The sequence below is a fragment of the Leguminivora glycinivorella genome, chromosome 16 (genome assembly GCF_023078275.1).
Source record: "Leguminivora glycinivorella isolate SPB_JAAS2020 chromosome 16, LegGlyc_1.1, whole genome shotgun sequence".
In the NCBI taxonomy this organism is placed as follows: Eukaryota; Metazoa; Arthropoda; class Insecta; order Lepidoptera; family Tortricidae; genus Leguminivora; species Leguminivora glycinivorella.
In genome coordinates this window covers 16,229,157-16,245,153 of record NC_062986.1, presented here as the reverse complement: position 1 = coordinate 16,245,153, position 15,997 = coordinate 16,229,157, and the positions used below count along the sequence as shown (strand labels likewise).

The following is a 15,997-nucleotide window of genomic DNA, read 5'->3' as shown; positions in this document are numbered from 1 at the left end:
AGACGCATTTAGCATTTATGTCTACGTAGCCACGAAGACATAACACAAATCCAGACATGTCAGCTATATAGTCTTTTAGCGATAAGGTAAATTTGATATTGACCCGCACCAACCACTTAACTCAGGTTTAGTGGGCTGTCATCTGTCAAATTCCATATAAAATGGTGGGTTAACCCTGGGGTTAATCTTCCATTTTCGATGGTGCAAGTGGCCTTAGACATTTAAGTGGCAATGACAAATTTGTCAGAACAATACAGAAGAGCGATATAGATCTATCCATACTTCCATACTAATATTATAAATGGGCAAGTGTGTGTGTTGGTTTGTTTGTCCGTCTTTCACGGCAAGATGGAGCGACGAGTTTACGTGATTTTTTAAGTGGAGACAGTTGAAGGGATGGAGAGTGACATATACTACTTTTTGTCTCTTTCTAACGCGAGCGAAGCCGCGGGAAAATGCTAGTCTACTATACGCTGTAGAGTAAACGATTGTCACTTCGGTTGTGCCGGCTTGATGATGCCCATATTTCCACATAACTGGGTCTTTAAGATGTGCCGTATTGACAAGTTAGCGCCGGCGTTGAACGTCACAAGCCCTAGCAGGAAGACCGTAGAAGGAGGCGCGAGTTTTTGTGCGCACCGTTACGCGTCGTACGCGCACCTTTAATTGCAACTTACGGGATTCGAGAGCAAATACGTGCCGTACTGTTAGCTTTTATTGATCAGCTGGTGGATCGACTGGTCGGAGGACCTTTTATTATGTAAACAGATGAGAATTACTTACACAGAAGTACTGGAGAATTATACTATATGTAGATAACGTTTACTAAAGTTATCAAACCGATAAAGTTCGTTTGTCCCTTTCTATCACAACAAAACGTCGGAAAGGGACAAAAGAACTTTATCGGCTTGATAATTTTTGTGTACGTTTATGAATAAGTGGGTTCGTATTTAAGTAGTAAATTTCAGTTAGTTTTAGAAGAACTTAACATAGTGAGTAACTTTAGCTTTAAATTAGATATTGACAGCAGGCAATCATGGAGAGTCATGGTCGCGCGATAAATGATAAAACATCTGGCCGTCCCTATCGCTCTTACAAATAATGCGATAGGGACGGCCAGATGTTTTATCATTTATCGCGCGACCATACATGCCTGGCAGGATATAGACCGTGATTACCTTATACTTTTACGCTCTTGTTCACTGAACGACCAAACAAAATACTTAATATGTATAAATATCATATAGCATAAACTTTTGAGATTGAAGCAATAAATGCAAAATCATCCAATAAGACTCAATTAACTCTCGAACTGATTGAAGTCAAGATTATAAGAGCACTATGACATAACTGCAAAGAAATAAATAAAATAACAAAGACGCGCTGAGTCACTGAGCACAAATAGCGGTAGCGACGTCCCTAGAGAATGCTCTCCACAAATCCTGATACCTACTAATAAGTTGTGGGAATCGACCTAATTTGTTGTTTCTTGCTTCTTTCTTTCGTGTTATGACTTTTGCTTTCATATTTTGGTTCTGAGGATAGAAAAAATACAAATCATGCTTTACTGGGTATTTTTATTTTTATTCCAGTCTAAGTACACCTATGTAAAATTTTGTATTTCACTCGTTGGCAAAGTTTGTTTAACCTTCGTGCCTTGAAACCCTTACAACACTTAAGATTCCACTTTTTGAATCACTCCCTATGCTCGCGGTTCAATATTGGAATCTTTCGCTTGCTCGGGTATAAGTAAGTAAGTAAGTAATCATTTATTGTCAGGTTGTGCATATCAGTTTACAGATGTTACAGTATTAATAAACAATTATAGCTTGTGTAACAAAACAAATAACTATTTTTGTTGGTCAGGCTTTATGTAGAATTCACCAATTGAACTACTGTAACAGCTGCTTTCAACTCCAAAATTTGGAGTCCAAATACATTATTTTACTCGTCCAGCATCAGAATTTTAATTTATTCTACCTAATATAATATTCAAATGAGTTTAATTGCAAGCGCCGTATTTGGTGAAGCTTGCCCACGCTTCTCGTCCTTTCCGATTCTCGCTGTATATGGTGACAGCTTTAAGCACGTTTTGATTACGATGGTAACGTCATACCTACTTAGAGTTGGTGATATGCGAGTATAGAATGTTTAGTAGGTGTAAAATTGTAATTTGCAAGAGTATCGATATCACAATCGATATCAGGTAATTTGCCATTTACTGACAGTGTCCAATAGCTGGCAACTATTTCTAAAAATTAATCTTTTTACCTATAAACGGAGTTCATTTTTACATAAATTTTTATTAATGGCCACCTCTCAGTTACAGGCCACATTATGCTAAAATTTTTAGTACAAAATAAATAAATAAATATTGGGGGACAGCCAGCCAGCCAGCTGGCCAGTTATTGGCAATTTACCTTATGTATGTTCCGTTGTTAGTGTAATTATTAAAATATGGACTGTATGAATAAATTATCAAAGGTGTGAATTAATCTGAGGTGATTGCATTGGCAAATGCAGGTAAACGAAAAAAAACCTGTATAAATTCATATAGTCTTTAAAAAATGTGACTGCCGTCCAACATGGCTGTTTCATGCAATTTCTCCCCTACAACTACATTGGTAAACGTAGTTTATTATGGCTTCCATCATCTGCACCTGCCGCCATTCGATATCCGGAACCCCAAACGATCAGTTTGCGCGTCTCCGCAACACGGCACCAACACCATTGCAAATAATAGCTTTACCAATACATTTGCAATTCATTTACGTGGTACAAAAATTGGGTAACTACATTAACCATCCAAATCCATTTAAGTAATAGCTGGACGGCAGTTTTGTCAACAATATACAAGATCCTTTTTTGTACAAAACTCACAGTACCTACAGTAATTCAACTGACACAGAATACAGTAATGCAAAAGTGCCGATTTTTCTTCAGTGACCTTTTTACACTGGCAGTTACCGCTTCGATATCAAGACGGTATTATTTGGAATGACAGTTGCGTTTCGATCGCTGCGGAGCGACAGCGATTGAACGTTGCCTACGCATACCGAATCGTATCGTTGCATCGCTGTGAAATCTCATAAACATGGTTCGAATCGGGCCGGTAGATGCCGACTCTTAAAATGTTTTTTTTTTTAATAATAATAATAAATATGATATTAACCGTAAGTACAGCATAATTTTACGCTATGACAGGTATTGTAGTGTGTAGTGTACCGCAGAAACATAATATATCAGTCCTCCTGGGGTCGTACCTATATCATAAACATATTAGAGGTTGGAATCTATGCATACTTAACAATTATACTAAAGGTAAAATTTGTCTGAAGAAGATGACATCACGAAGAGGCTTATACCTACACAATCATTTTAAAAAATCAAGAAAATATAACAATGAACAATGAATCTGTAGGTAGGTGAGTTCAAAATGTACCAAGGTTAGTACAAACTCGTGTTGGCTTTGGTTGTATTGGAATTAACCAATCCAATTAGCTCTGCAACTCGATGTGTTAATGATACCTTAATTCCGTGTTAGGTCATCGCTTGGGTGCATTACCGTTACATGATGATGAAGACTATTTTTGGATATTACACATAAGTAATCAAATACATAATGATGCCTGAACTTCTCTATGAAACTAAGTGCGTCACATTATCCGATCCCATATCGGATGTAGGGCCGATACGACATCCTACATAATAAAGGCGCCCTCTTTGTTCATCATCATTCCCTTGCCCTTTTCCCATTATTTGGGGTCGGCGCAGCAGATCATCTTCCTCCATTTCTCTCTATCACCCGTCATTTCCATACTAATACCTTTCACTCTCATATCGTTGTTCACACATTCCATCCATTTTTTCTTAGGCCTTCCACTACCATTGTATCCATCCACTTTCATATTTATCACTCGTTTTATAACATTGCTTTCATCCCTCCGCATTACATGCCCATACCATGCTAATCTACTTCCTCTCAATTTCTCTGTCACTGGCGCTACTTTCAGGCTTCCTCTTATATACTCATTCCGAATCCTATCCAGTCTTGTCACACCACACATCCATCGCAACATTCTCATTTCATTGACATGCAGTCTTCTCTCATCATTCGTCTTGGTGGCCCAGCACTCACAGGCGCCCTCTTTGTTATCCTTCCTAAATCCAATATCGGATCGGATTAAGTATGTGAAACCGCCGCACTTAGGGGTATGCAAGCGCGGATCCAGCTTCGTTCCCAGGGGAGGGTCACATGGTAAAGGCCCAGGCCCCAGGGGGGGGGGGGTCACGTAGTCTATTTGTATGGCCAACCTATGTTCCAGGGGTGGGGGGGGGGGCTGGATCCGCGCATGGGAGTAGGTATGCTTTTAAATTAACGTCACTATAAATACCAACATAATTCACATTAAAGGAGTGTTTATGAGTAATAACATCAATAGACAAACTGTAACACTGCAACTATGTTGTTTCCAATGGAATTCTATTAACCTTTATCCAGCTTATTTTGCCGTTAAGTAGTCTGATAAATAAGATACCGTCGACGGCGCTAGCGCGCTTTATGAAAAATACTAAACGGTTAAAAGATTAATGTTGCTAAAGGTAGACCTCCTATGACGAGATAGTCCTGAGAGTTGTAAACCCACTGTCCCTAAGTATAAAGTAAGTAGTAAGTATTATCAAAGAGGATCGAGTATTATAGAGAGTTACTGTCAAAGTAAAATGTGTAATCACGGTGCATAGACCGCCATCTCTTGACACAGGCTTAGAACTTTTGAACCTCAGTTTTGACAATTTGGCCCATATTCTTAGCTTGATATGTGTTAAAGTGTCAAATATTACTATTAGCGCCATCTAGCTGAGTGTACCCCAAAGGTGTAATGCCATCTAGGCCACCGTACCTTTTTCTGTATGGTACTGAGGTACGTTTTTAGGGTTCCGTAGTCAACTAGGAACCCTTATAGTTTCGCCATGTCTGTCTGTCCGTCCGTCCGTCCGTCCGTCCGTCCGTCCATCCGTCCGTCCGCGGATAATCTCGGTAACCGTAAGCACTAGAAAGCTGAAATTTTGTACCAATATGTATATATATCACGCCAACAAAGTGCAATAATAAAAAATGGAAAAAAATGTTTTATTAGGGTACCCCCCTACATGTAAAGTGGGGGCTGATATTTTTTTTCATTCTAACCCCAACATGTGATATATTGTTGGATAGGTATTTAAAAATGAATAAGGGTTTACTAAGATCGTTTTTTGATAATATTAATATTTTCGGAAATAATCGCTCCTAAAGAAAAAAAAAGTGCGTCCCCCCCCTCTAACTTTTGAACCATATGTTTAAAAAATATGAAAAAAATCACATAAGTAGAACTTTATAAATACTTTCTAGGAAAATTGTTTTGAACTTGATAGGTTCAGTAGTTTTTGAGAAAAATACGGAAAACTACGGAACCCTACACTGAGCGTGGCCCGACACGCTCTTGGCCGGTTTTTTTTTTCTTAGACTTTATCTGTCTATACGGAGTTATATATGTCTTTGGTATTATGTCAGTACCTATGTAGTGTGTTGACACTGACATTGCTGGAAATGCTAGCGTCCTGCGTCCTTAATATATGTCTGCTAACCATCGGACAGGCGCTAAGGGGTCCATAGAGTACAGACAGTTAGTACTTCGTACTTAGCTTAGTACTACAGACTATTAGACTATTTTTAACCTGTCAGTGAAGTACGTCGCCCTATAACTAACAGGCTGTTGTAGTCCGGAGTACCTACTGATAGTCTGTGGGCCCTTTAAGACCCACCCGATGGTTAGCAGACACTCGTGAGCAACTTTACCATCTTTTACCACCGTCGTCCTGATACTCAGATATTCAGATCTGTACTCGGTAAAGACAACATCACAATCCGAGACTCTACCACACATAGAAAACAATACCACCTTAAAAAGATTTTCACTCCAAGAAATATCAACAAAAATAGAATTTTTGAAGAAAGAAAAAAGTAACGGCCCGGACGGCATTCCAAATGAATTAATCATAGCAGGAAAGCCTATACTAGCGCCATACCTGACCTCTCTATTCAATAAAGTATTAGACGAAAAAACCATACCTGACGAATGGGCCAAATCTGACATTGTTCTCCTATATAAAAAGGGAGACCCCTCAGATATTGGCAACTACAGACCAATAAGCTTACAGCCAAATCTTTACAAGCTATTTGCTTCCTGTGTGGAAGAGCGCCTCGCGGAATATACGGAGAACCACCAGCCAGTAGAGCAAGCGGGCTTTAGAAAAAGTTATTCAACCATAGATCACATCCACTCTCTGGAAATAGTGATAGAGAAGTACTTAGAATTGAACCGTCCGCTCTACCTCGCATTTATAAATTATGCAAAGGCATTCGACTCTATCTCCCACGAAAGCATATGGAGAGCTTTACAAGAATGTGAAGTACCATCGGAAGCAATTGAAGTTATAAAGGACATATATAAGAAAAGTAAGAGTAAAATAATTTTGGATAAATCAGGATCGGAAATAGACATATGTAGAGGCGTCCGTCAAGGAGACCCTTTATCACCGAGAATTTTTATCGCCGTACTTCAAAACATAATGAAAAATCTAAAATGGAAAAAGAAAGGTATTTTAATCAATGGAAAGTATCTTATCAATCTCAGATTTGCGGACGACATAGTACTCTTCGCAGAAAGTGCGTCACAGTTAGAGTCTATGTTGAAGGAAATTGTAAATGTCAGCTGCGAAATCGGTCTAAATTTAAACACGACAAAAACCAAAGTAATGACAAACCATAGAAAATCGCCATAAATGTTAGCAACGCCCCTTTGGAATATGTTGAAGAATATATATACCCGGGTAAGCAAATATCCTTTAAAAAGTCTAGACACCTGGATGAATTAACTAGACGTGTAAATATGGCGTGGAACAAGTTTTGGAGCCTGAAAGAAATACTGAAATCAAATACCCCGATAAAACTTAAAAAGCTCGTCTTAGATTCGTGCATCTTACCAACTCTATCTTACGCATCACAGACATGGATTTTCAATAAACACACAAGAAAAAAGATAACAACAACTCAAAGAGCGATGGAGCGTAGTATCCTGAAACTAAGATTAAAAGACAAAAAGTGAGGATATAAGAAAAATAACAAAAGTCATAGACGCATTACAACACTGCAAGAAATTAAAGTGGAAATGGGCCGGCCACATTGCTCGTATGAAGAACGATAGCTGGACAAAAAAGACGACCATATGGAGCGGCCCAGTTGGTAAGAGAAAGAGAGGAAAGCCAGTGCAAAAATGGTGCGACGAAATAGTCAACAGAGCGGGAAAAGTCTGGACAGAAAAGGCTACCGATAGAGACATGTGGAGAAAAATGGAGGAGGCCTTCACTCTGTAGAGAGGTCCTTAATAAAATTAGTTTTAAATGACATTAAAAAAAAATCATAGATATATTTTAAATTATTTAAAAAACTGTAGAAATATAAAAAAAATAGATATATATAAATGTAAAACTGTATATAAATGTAAAGAGATGATGACATGTATATGATATTTTATTAAGGAATCAAATAAAGGCTTTATTATTATTATTACCACCGTCGTCCCTCGGGTTTGCTCGAAAGTGGTGCACCTTCGCCCTCCGGCCTGCCGTTTCTCGTCTCTGACACTCAATGTCATTTGAGACTGTTACGCCGTGTCTTGACGGTTGCGCGACGGTCGCGCGACCGTCGCCGTCGCGTCTCATCGCATCGTCTACTTCCATATATATAAGGTTTGATTTCGTATGTGTCGCATCGCCGTCGCGCGACCATCGCGCGACCGTCGCCCACGCAAGCCACGCCGTTACGAAATGGAATTAATATGTCGTTTACTTCCAATAGTTCCAATACTGTATTTAATGAAAGTCTTATAACATTAAACTAGGCCCAAAACTCTGCGAAAGTGGCGTACCTTCGACCTCCTGCCCACCGCACCGTTTCGCTTCTCTAAGGGCCGGTTGCATCAAACCGTCTGTCACCGTTAAAGTATTCGCTACATTTTATTGTATGGGAAGTTCCATGGACGTCTGCTGCGTGACGATGATGTGTCTGTCAAATGTGGTTGATGCAACTGGCCCTAAAACATTGTATGTCGTTTGTGACTATGACGAAATTGAGTTAATATGGTGTTCGTTTGTTGAAATACTGTTCTGAGACCTAAACACATCAATCTGCCCTAAAACTCGTTTGTGAGCAAGGTAAGTAGTACCTTTACTCCTAACTCCTAAATAAGTATGTTGTTAGCAGTAAATCTCGATGCGTGGGCGCCGCAATGATTCGATGATGTCATATTGCAATACGCATAAAATGTGACACACTTCGTTTTCTTGTTAATGAAATGGTATCATTATTTTTATATTTTAAGGATAATTGTGGTAAAAATGAGTAGCTATAATTTCGCATTAATTATTTTAAATAATAACTCAGTTCAAGTTGGTATGTAGGTATATTTACAGCTAAATATTATCTCTCTAGTTTCGCTACATTTGACGACATCCAAATATGCTAAAATAGAACCCACACTTCCCCACACATCATAATGTCGAGTATACTTTTAATTAAATTTTATATTTTATTACGAACTGGGGGCCGATTTTTGAGTCTCATGGCGTTCGAATTCAGAAAATTGTCACTGAAAATAATAGGCAATTCACCGTTTTCAACCGGTGTTTTAGTGAAAGTGAGATTCAAAAATCGGCTCCCTGGCCGGCGATTACCCACAAATGGAAGTAGGTAACGATCATGTCTAAAAATTCTGAGATGAACTCTGTGTCCGAACTGAGTTCAGTTCTCCGCTTTTACTGAATTAGTAAGTTTAATTCAGCAAAAGCGGAGAACATCCTAATGTAATAAAATAAAGATAATTCTGATGGCTACTATTTATTACTGGAAGTAAACGCTTTCGCAACTGTTTCGTTTGTCAAATTATAAATTACCAAATTTTAATCACTTAAACAGCTTCTGTGCTTATTCATATAATCAACATCTGTTGAGGGAGTTAATTTTTAGTAACTAGCCTGGCGTAATTTGGTAAAACAATCAGACGTTTAATAAATTTGTTATGATCGCGATATACAGCTTCACCAGCAGGGCAATTATGGTCTGTCATTAAATATATCTCTATCGTCTACCGAAAGTGGAATTATATTGTAGCTCAAAGCATACTAAAGTTATAAATCGGGGTTTAATAAAATGAACGCGTCGATAGATAAATGATAAGTGTGTGAGTGACCACTGTTGTCTTTTATAAAAATCCGTTCAATAGCTGCCTTTATTTCATTGCGGGATGTGTTTTGGAACAATAAAATGCACGGATTTTTCAAATTGACAGCTGTGACACCTGTCAAAGTTTGATTTGACATATTGACAAATGTCACATACACCCGAAAAACATAGAAGTCAAAGATGAAAGTAAGTTGTGTGTTGTAAAAACTAAAGGAATTCCACCAAAAATGGTAAGTTTAATGAAATAACAATACTTAGTATATTAATGGTAATATTTGGGTTCTTGTAGTTTGTTACATTATTAATTGCTTTTGTTATATTTTTCAGTTGATGCAAGACGGACAAGCGGGCAGGAGAATGATAGTGAAATATTTAAGAGGATACGTACCCGGGAGCACAAACGTTTACGATAATATCGTTATCTCTATCGCTCTTCAATATTGGCGCGACAAAGCCAGACTGTGTTTCAATCGGCGTCTAGCGACGGCGAATTTCCTCTGAGCAATTCAGTCAGGGTATGCTGCAAACATACCAAGGAGCCAACAAGGAATGTTGCCTAGGCTTGCCGCGAGAGATGTGAAATGCCATGACACAAACAAATTTAAATATATACTCAACAACAGCGGGCACTACAAGGCTCTGGCATAGAGTACCTAGAGCATGGAATGAGGTACATAAATTAAATATTTATAAATATTATAGGATGTTCTTACACATATTGACTGAGTCCCATGTTACGCTCAAGACGGCTTGTGTTGTAGGTACTCAGACAATGATATATATAATATACAAATACTTATATACATATCAACAAATCCATGACTTGGGAACAAATATCCGTGCCCATCACACAAGTAAATGGCTTAGCGAGCTGGGTCACTACCCGCTAGGCCAGACCGGTCATCTCATGTGAATACTATAACTTCTAATGGTTATGTAGCTACTAGCTGACCAATATAGAAAAAAAAACTGAATGACATTTCAAACAGATAATTCTTAAAATTTATAATTGAAAGAATGATAGCGCATAAAGGCAGTATAAACTTCCATAATTGTTGCAGGCTACCATTGCATAGTTAAATATGATGTGGCTCCTTCTTGTCATACTTTCTACAGCTGCAGAAAAAGAAAAACAATGTGACACTGAACCATACTTCGGCCAGTGAGGTGTAATTGAACTAAATGCCATAAAACCAACTTGTTTGAAATAGGTCCAGAAAAGTTATAAGTGTGAGTGTTACTTTTGTAATAATTAAGCCCTTTAGCGTGCCTGCGTGGTGACGGGTTAAGAATTTCACCACCCCCTTTCTTCCCGTGGGTGTCGTAGAAGGAGACTATGGGATATGGGTTAAATTGTGGTGTAGGCGAGAGGCTGGCAACCTTTCACTGCAATGCCAGTTTCGTTTTCTTTTAACCCCTTATTTGCCAAGAGTGGCCCTGAAGCTTTAGTGGTTGCATGTGCTCTGCCTACCCCTTTATGGGATACAGGCGTGATTGTATGTATGTATGTTAAGTCCTTTATTCAACATCGTGAGGAAACCGGACTAAAAACTAGTGCCTACGCCAAATCTTGGGATTAGTTGGCAAAGCGGACCCCAGGCTTCCTTGAGCCATGGCAAACGCCGGGATAACGCAAGGAGGATGATGATCATTCATAAACATTTAACAGCCCCTCTAGCACAACTTGCCCTGTCGCGCGCGAGTCCATACTTGAAGTCGCGTTTGATGTATGGACTCGCGCGCGCGACTAGGCAAGTAGGCAAGTTGTGCTAAAGGGTCTAATGACCAGTTTGGCTTAGCGCATAGTGACCCTACCTTCTAAGCAGATATTCTAGGGATTGTATATGTATATTTGTCCCGGAACCATGGATGTTTATTTTGAATATTATATACTTACATCATATGACTTATTTAAGTTAAGGTTATTCATCATTAAAGTTACCATAAAGGGTGACCTCTCTAATTTAATTTATTTTGTTTTTGTTTCAGTCATGGTATATTAGAAAACACTCAAGATATCGAGGAAACACAAGAAGTTGATGTCGATCTAATCAGAGATATTAATTATTAGAAATGAATGTATTTGAAATACAAATATAAAATACCTATTTTAAATTTTAAATACTTTTATCAAAAACTATTTTGTATTTTATTTCAAATACTATAATGTGGATGTGTTTTGCATTTTTTTTAAACTTTAAAATACAAAATTTTTTTTTTCACCACACCAACTGGTAGAAGCTCTCTTCATTCTCCAAAAAACGAATATTTTATTTTGGAAATTGTATTATTTACCTATTTCAATATTCTCGCCGGCACAGAGGTGACTATCAGATTTTATTAAGGCTGTATGCAGTGTGATAGTAAAACAAAATAATGTCCTAAATAATTGTTTATTGTGTACGCTCGCACGCCAGCTCTTGACAACAGCCAGCAGAAGCAGCATTGCATCATGCTTAGATAGGCCGAGAGGCACCTCTTCCATAGTTCCTCTTGAACCACGAATTTTCTGGAAGAAAAAAGAAACAGGTACAGGCAACCAATCTGAATCCTAGGCCACGGTAGGATCCTTTTACAGTAAAATTCAAACTGACTTATATAGCAAATAAAGCACAGTATCAATAAGAAGGGGTTCTAGAGTGGTCTAGGATGCTAATTAGTTAACTGTAAATGTAAGCAGCAGTTCAGAAATTATTGTCACACAAGAAGTCTATTTTTAGGTTGTACCTACTTGGTTCAAAAAATGTGGCAAATTATCAATATATAAAGAAACAGGGACAACGTGTCTGGTGGGAGGAGAGAGTAAACTTGAAAGTGAGTTGATACCTTATATAAAGGGAACATGATGTTTGAATTGCCTTAACTGACCTAGATAATAACTTTATTTTCATAAAATAAATGATGGTATATTCTGTGAAAGTGTTAAAACTACAGCATACTCCTATACAATTGGAATCCACTGGAACAGAATAAACACACTGTAACAGTGTAAAATTAATCATAAATAGTTGTTCTCCATTGTGTGAGTTTGTCTAAATTTATATCTAATTTTAATTTAATATAAACAGTTTAATAATAACGCGCTAGTGGACTGGCGGTGAGAGCCTGCGACTTTCGATCCGGAGGTCGCGGGTTCGAACCCCGGATCGTACCAATGAGTTTTTCGAAACTTATGTGCAAAATGTCATTTGATATTTTCCAGTCACTTTTCGGTGAAGTGAGGAAACCGGACTAATTCCAATAAGGTCTAGTTTACCCTTCGGGTTGGAAGGTCAGATGGCAGTCGCTTTCGTAAAAACTAGTGCCTATGCCAAATCTTGGGATTAGTTGTCAAAGCGGACCCCAGGCTCCCATGAGCCGTGGCAAAACCGGGATAACGCAAGGAGGATGATGATGATAAACAGTTTAATAAAAAGGATAATTGCAATCAAGTTTACAAATTATAAACCTGCTTAAACTTAGCTACTTAAATCATTTATGGGGCAATACATATCCTTTGTAAACAAGGTACTATAGACTTTCATTCTCAGAGGTCAAACAATAGCTACCTACCTATCTCACTACACAATCAATAGGTACTTATAGTGATAGTGCTAATTATTTTTTTATGTCTAATGGTTTAGTAGGTACTCAAATGACTTACTTGCCTTCTGTTGACAGCAGATATGTACAATGTCAATTGATTGAGATGCCGGGTCATATCACAGTAGTCTACCAAATGGATGAGCCATAATCTTGTCTAGTCTTGTGTTGGTAGTTGGCACTAGCTCTGCTAGGGTGGATAGGTAATTAAGAACCTAAAACAAATTAGTAAAATATGTAAAATAAAATAAAAAAGCCTTGTACAAATACCAGTGGCGGCTGGTGAAAATTTCTGCAAGGCAACACTTAGCAAAAAGAAACCTGTCTTAACATTAGGTACTTTACTATAGGCAAGCCGGTGGGAATCGGCTTGTATGGACCAGCCGCTGCTGACAAATACCTACTATTCTGGTAATTTGGATCCAATTTAGTCCCATAGATCTATCATTAAAACAAATAAGTAATCAGCACAGCTGCAATTTTTTCAAGTTGATATTTCTCCTTGGGATATGAATAAATAATTATTTTGCCAAAGTAATAGCTGATTTTGTGTGTTTGTTCAACAGATATATTAGAGTAGGTATGGCAAAGATACTTTTGAAGTGCTTTTGATAACAATGATGATGCTATGTGGGAGTTTTGTGAAATGATGATGTTTGCTGGAAGCAGCTCTGTCTGTCTCTAACATACAAACTTTTACATTAACATTAGTTAGGCATCAAGAATGTATTTACTTAACTAGATACACTGCAATCATGTAAATTTTATAAGTAGCTTTACCTTAGGGCACTAGGTAATCCATCATGGTTGTTAGATTTGTGATTCTCGGCGTTAAGTTGGGGAATGTGAAATGCACTGTCGCCTCCTTATGCACTCTGTAAATACTTATTTATGACATTTCTTCATCGTACTTATCAGACGGGTTGCGAGCGTCTCTTGAAGCGTCCGTGTATTGGAATTTTCTTCTACAGCGGCGTCGAGTAGGTATATCATAATTTGACTTTCCTGCAAAGAAATTATGAGAATAGTATACATAGCCGAACTTTCTAACTAATCAACTTCCAATATAATCATGGAAAACGGATGCTTACCGGATATTTATACTTTAAAATAGATCGATTCACTAGTTTTACTTCGACGATAAAGCTTATCGTGACCTCAGAACCACTTAGTTAAAATTAACTCCCCAAACTGTCAAAATGGGACGATCTGTCAAATGTATCCAACGAGCATGTTATGCGAATTGACGTTTATCAGCTCGGTCACTTACTGCTATAAATGTATAACTAACTTCATACTCTAACGAGCCAGCATGTTAAGAGCGATATATATCGAAAATTACTGTCATTTTATTGAACCCTAACTGTCAAATTATCTCTATCACATTTCCATGCTTCGCCCGCTGATGTTATTTCATTAGTCTAGTCCCTGGGGATTAGAGGGAATGAACTTTGTTAAACATGAAATAAAGATGCTGCTAAAAGTAAAGTAAAGATTTACATAATAATAATTAAAGCTTGAGGCGCATTACGTTATTAACTAAATTAGTCATGAAATTTTAAGGCCCGTACAGACTCACTGCAACTCAACTCCAACTTATATGAAAACTGGACGGCAACTGTAAGCCGTGCAAAGTAACAATGATTACCAGTCGACGAACGGCCCCAAGTGCATCTTTATTCATCTTAAATAATTGTATACCTCCCTAACCCAACCAACTTATTTTCAGGAGCGCTGTTCTTTTTCTCCATACAATTCTCCGGAACAAACTTGTGTCTGAAATTGAGACTTCCTTGAAAGAAGTCTCTGAATGGGGTCGACTTAACTTAGTCCGATTTAACCCTACCAAGACACAGGTTTGCGCGTTTACCGCAAAAAAGTTAGAGTTTGTCGCATCACCCTTTTTTGAGAGCACTCCCCTCACTGCCACAGCCAGTATAGGAATTCTAGGCGTTGACATTTCGAGTGCAGTCCAGTTTCGCGGTCATTTAGAAGGTAAGGCCAAACTGGCCTCAAAAAAGCTGGGTGTGCTCAATAGATCGAGACAGTATTTCACTCCAGCCCACCGCCTTCAGCTCTATAAGGCGCAGGTTCGCCCACACATGGAGTACTGTTCTCATCTATGGGCAGGGGCACCTCAGTACCAGCTTCTCCCTCTGGACCGCATCCAACGACGAGCGACTCGAATTGTCAACTGCCAGCATATCTCCGATCGGCTTGACCCCTTGGCGCTGCGTAGAGATGTGGCCTCGCTCTGCATTTTCTATCGCATGTATAACGGGGAGTGCTCCGAGGAATTGTTCGGATTAATCCCTACCGCTTCTTTCCGCCATCGCCCTACGCGACAACATTTCCATCGTCATCATCTACATGGCTGGCAGTCCTCAACTGTGCGTTTCTCCAGAAACTTCCTGCCCCGCACAGCTAAACTGTGGAATGAATTGTCGCCTGCGGTATTTCCGGACCGATACGACCTTCAAATCTTCAAGAAAAGAGCGTACACCCATCTTAAAGGCCGGCAACGCACCTCCAACACCTCTGGTGTTTCGGGTGTCCATGGGCGGCGGTGATCGCTTACCATCAGGCGAACTGTCTGCTCGTTTGCCTCCTATCCCATAAAAAAAAATAAAAAATAAAAAATAAATGTCATTTTCTGTGGCGTTTATGCTGTCGAATATATTCAAAAACGTCAAAAAGTCATGATTGCTGCCAAACCAAAAGAGTGAAATTTATAAGGATATAACATCTTTGATTTGTAGGTAATGAGTGTAAATCAGTGGTGGGCAAAGTGGGTAAGTCCGGCCCGCGAAGGGATTGTATCCTATCCTATCTATCCGGCCCGCCACGCCACCGGTCCTTCCAAATAGTGTGTGATATTGATATGGCCAGTACTATAAGTAGTAAAAATGCATTTTTAGTATAAATCTTCTCAAAGTTATGTTCATCTTCTCATCATGATCGTCAAAAATTACATTACAAATAATAAAATGAATAGTGTCTCCCAATAAGGATCGTCATTTACCTACAAAGAAATATCTGGCCCGCCTCTAAAATTCCTTCATATATTTTGGACCCCAGTGAAATATGTTTGCCCACCACTGACCGGTGTAGATAATGGTCAAAAATCGTGAGTAT

The 15,997-nt window shown here is 38.6% G+C and overlaps 1 protein-coding gene and 2 long non-coding RNA genes across 4 annotated transcripts in view; 1 reads left to right on the top strand and 2 right to left on the bottom strand.

Annotated features, from left to right (window-relative positions):
- LOC125234473 (cartilage oligomeric matrix protein-like) overlaps nt 1-15,997 on the bottom strand; it is a 44,787-nt gene that overhangs the window by 15,308 nt on the left and 13,482 nt on the right. The window lies entirely within an intron of this gene.
- LOC125234474 lies at nt 9,142-11,427 on the top strand. The gene is made up of 4 exons (XR_007178005.1): nt 9,142-9,510; nt 9,608-9,950; nt 10,342-10,510; nt 11,270-11,427. It is a non-coding gene; the product is annotated as an uncharacterized LOC125234474 (long non-coding RNA).
- LOC125234476 lies at nt 11,566-13,807 on the bottom strand. Its single transcript, XR_007178006.1, has 3 exons — nt 13,643-13,807; nt 12,924-13,077; nt 11,566-11,789 (listed from the first exon to the last, which is right to left on the bottom strand). It is a non-coding gene; the product is annotated as an uncharacterized LOC125234476 (long non-coding RNA).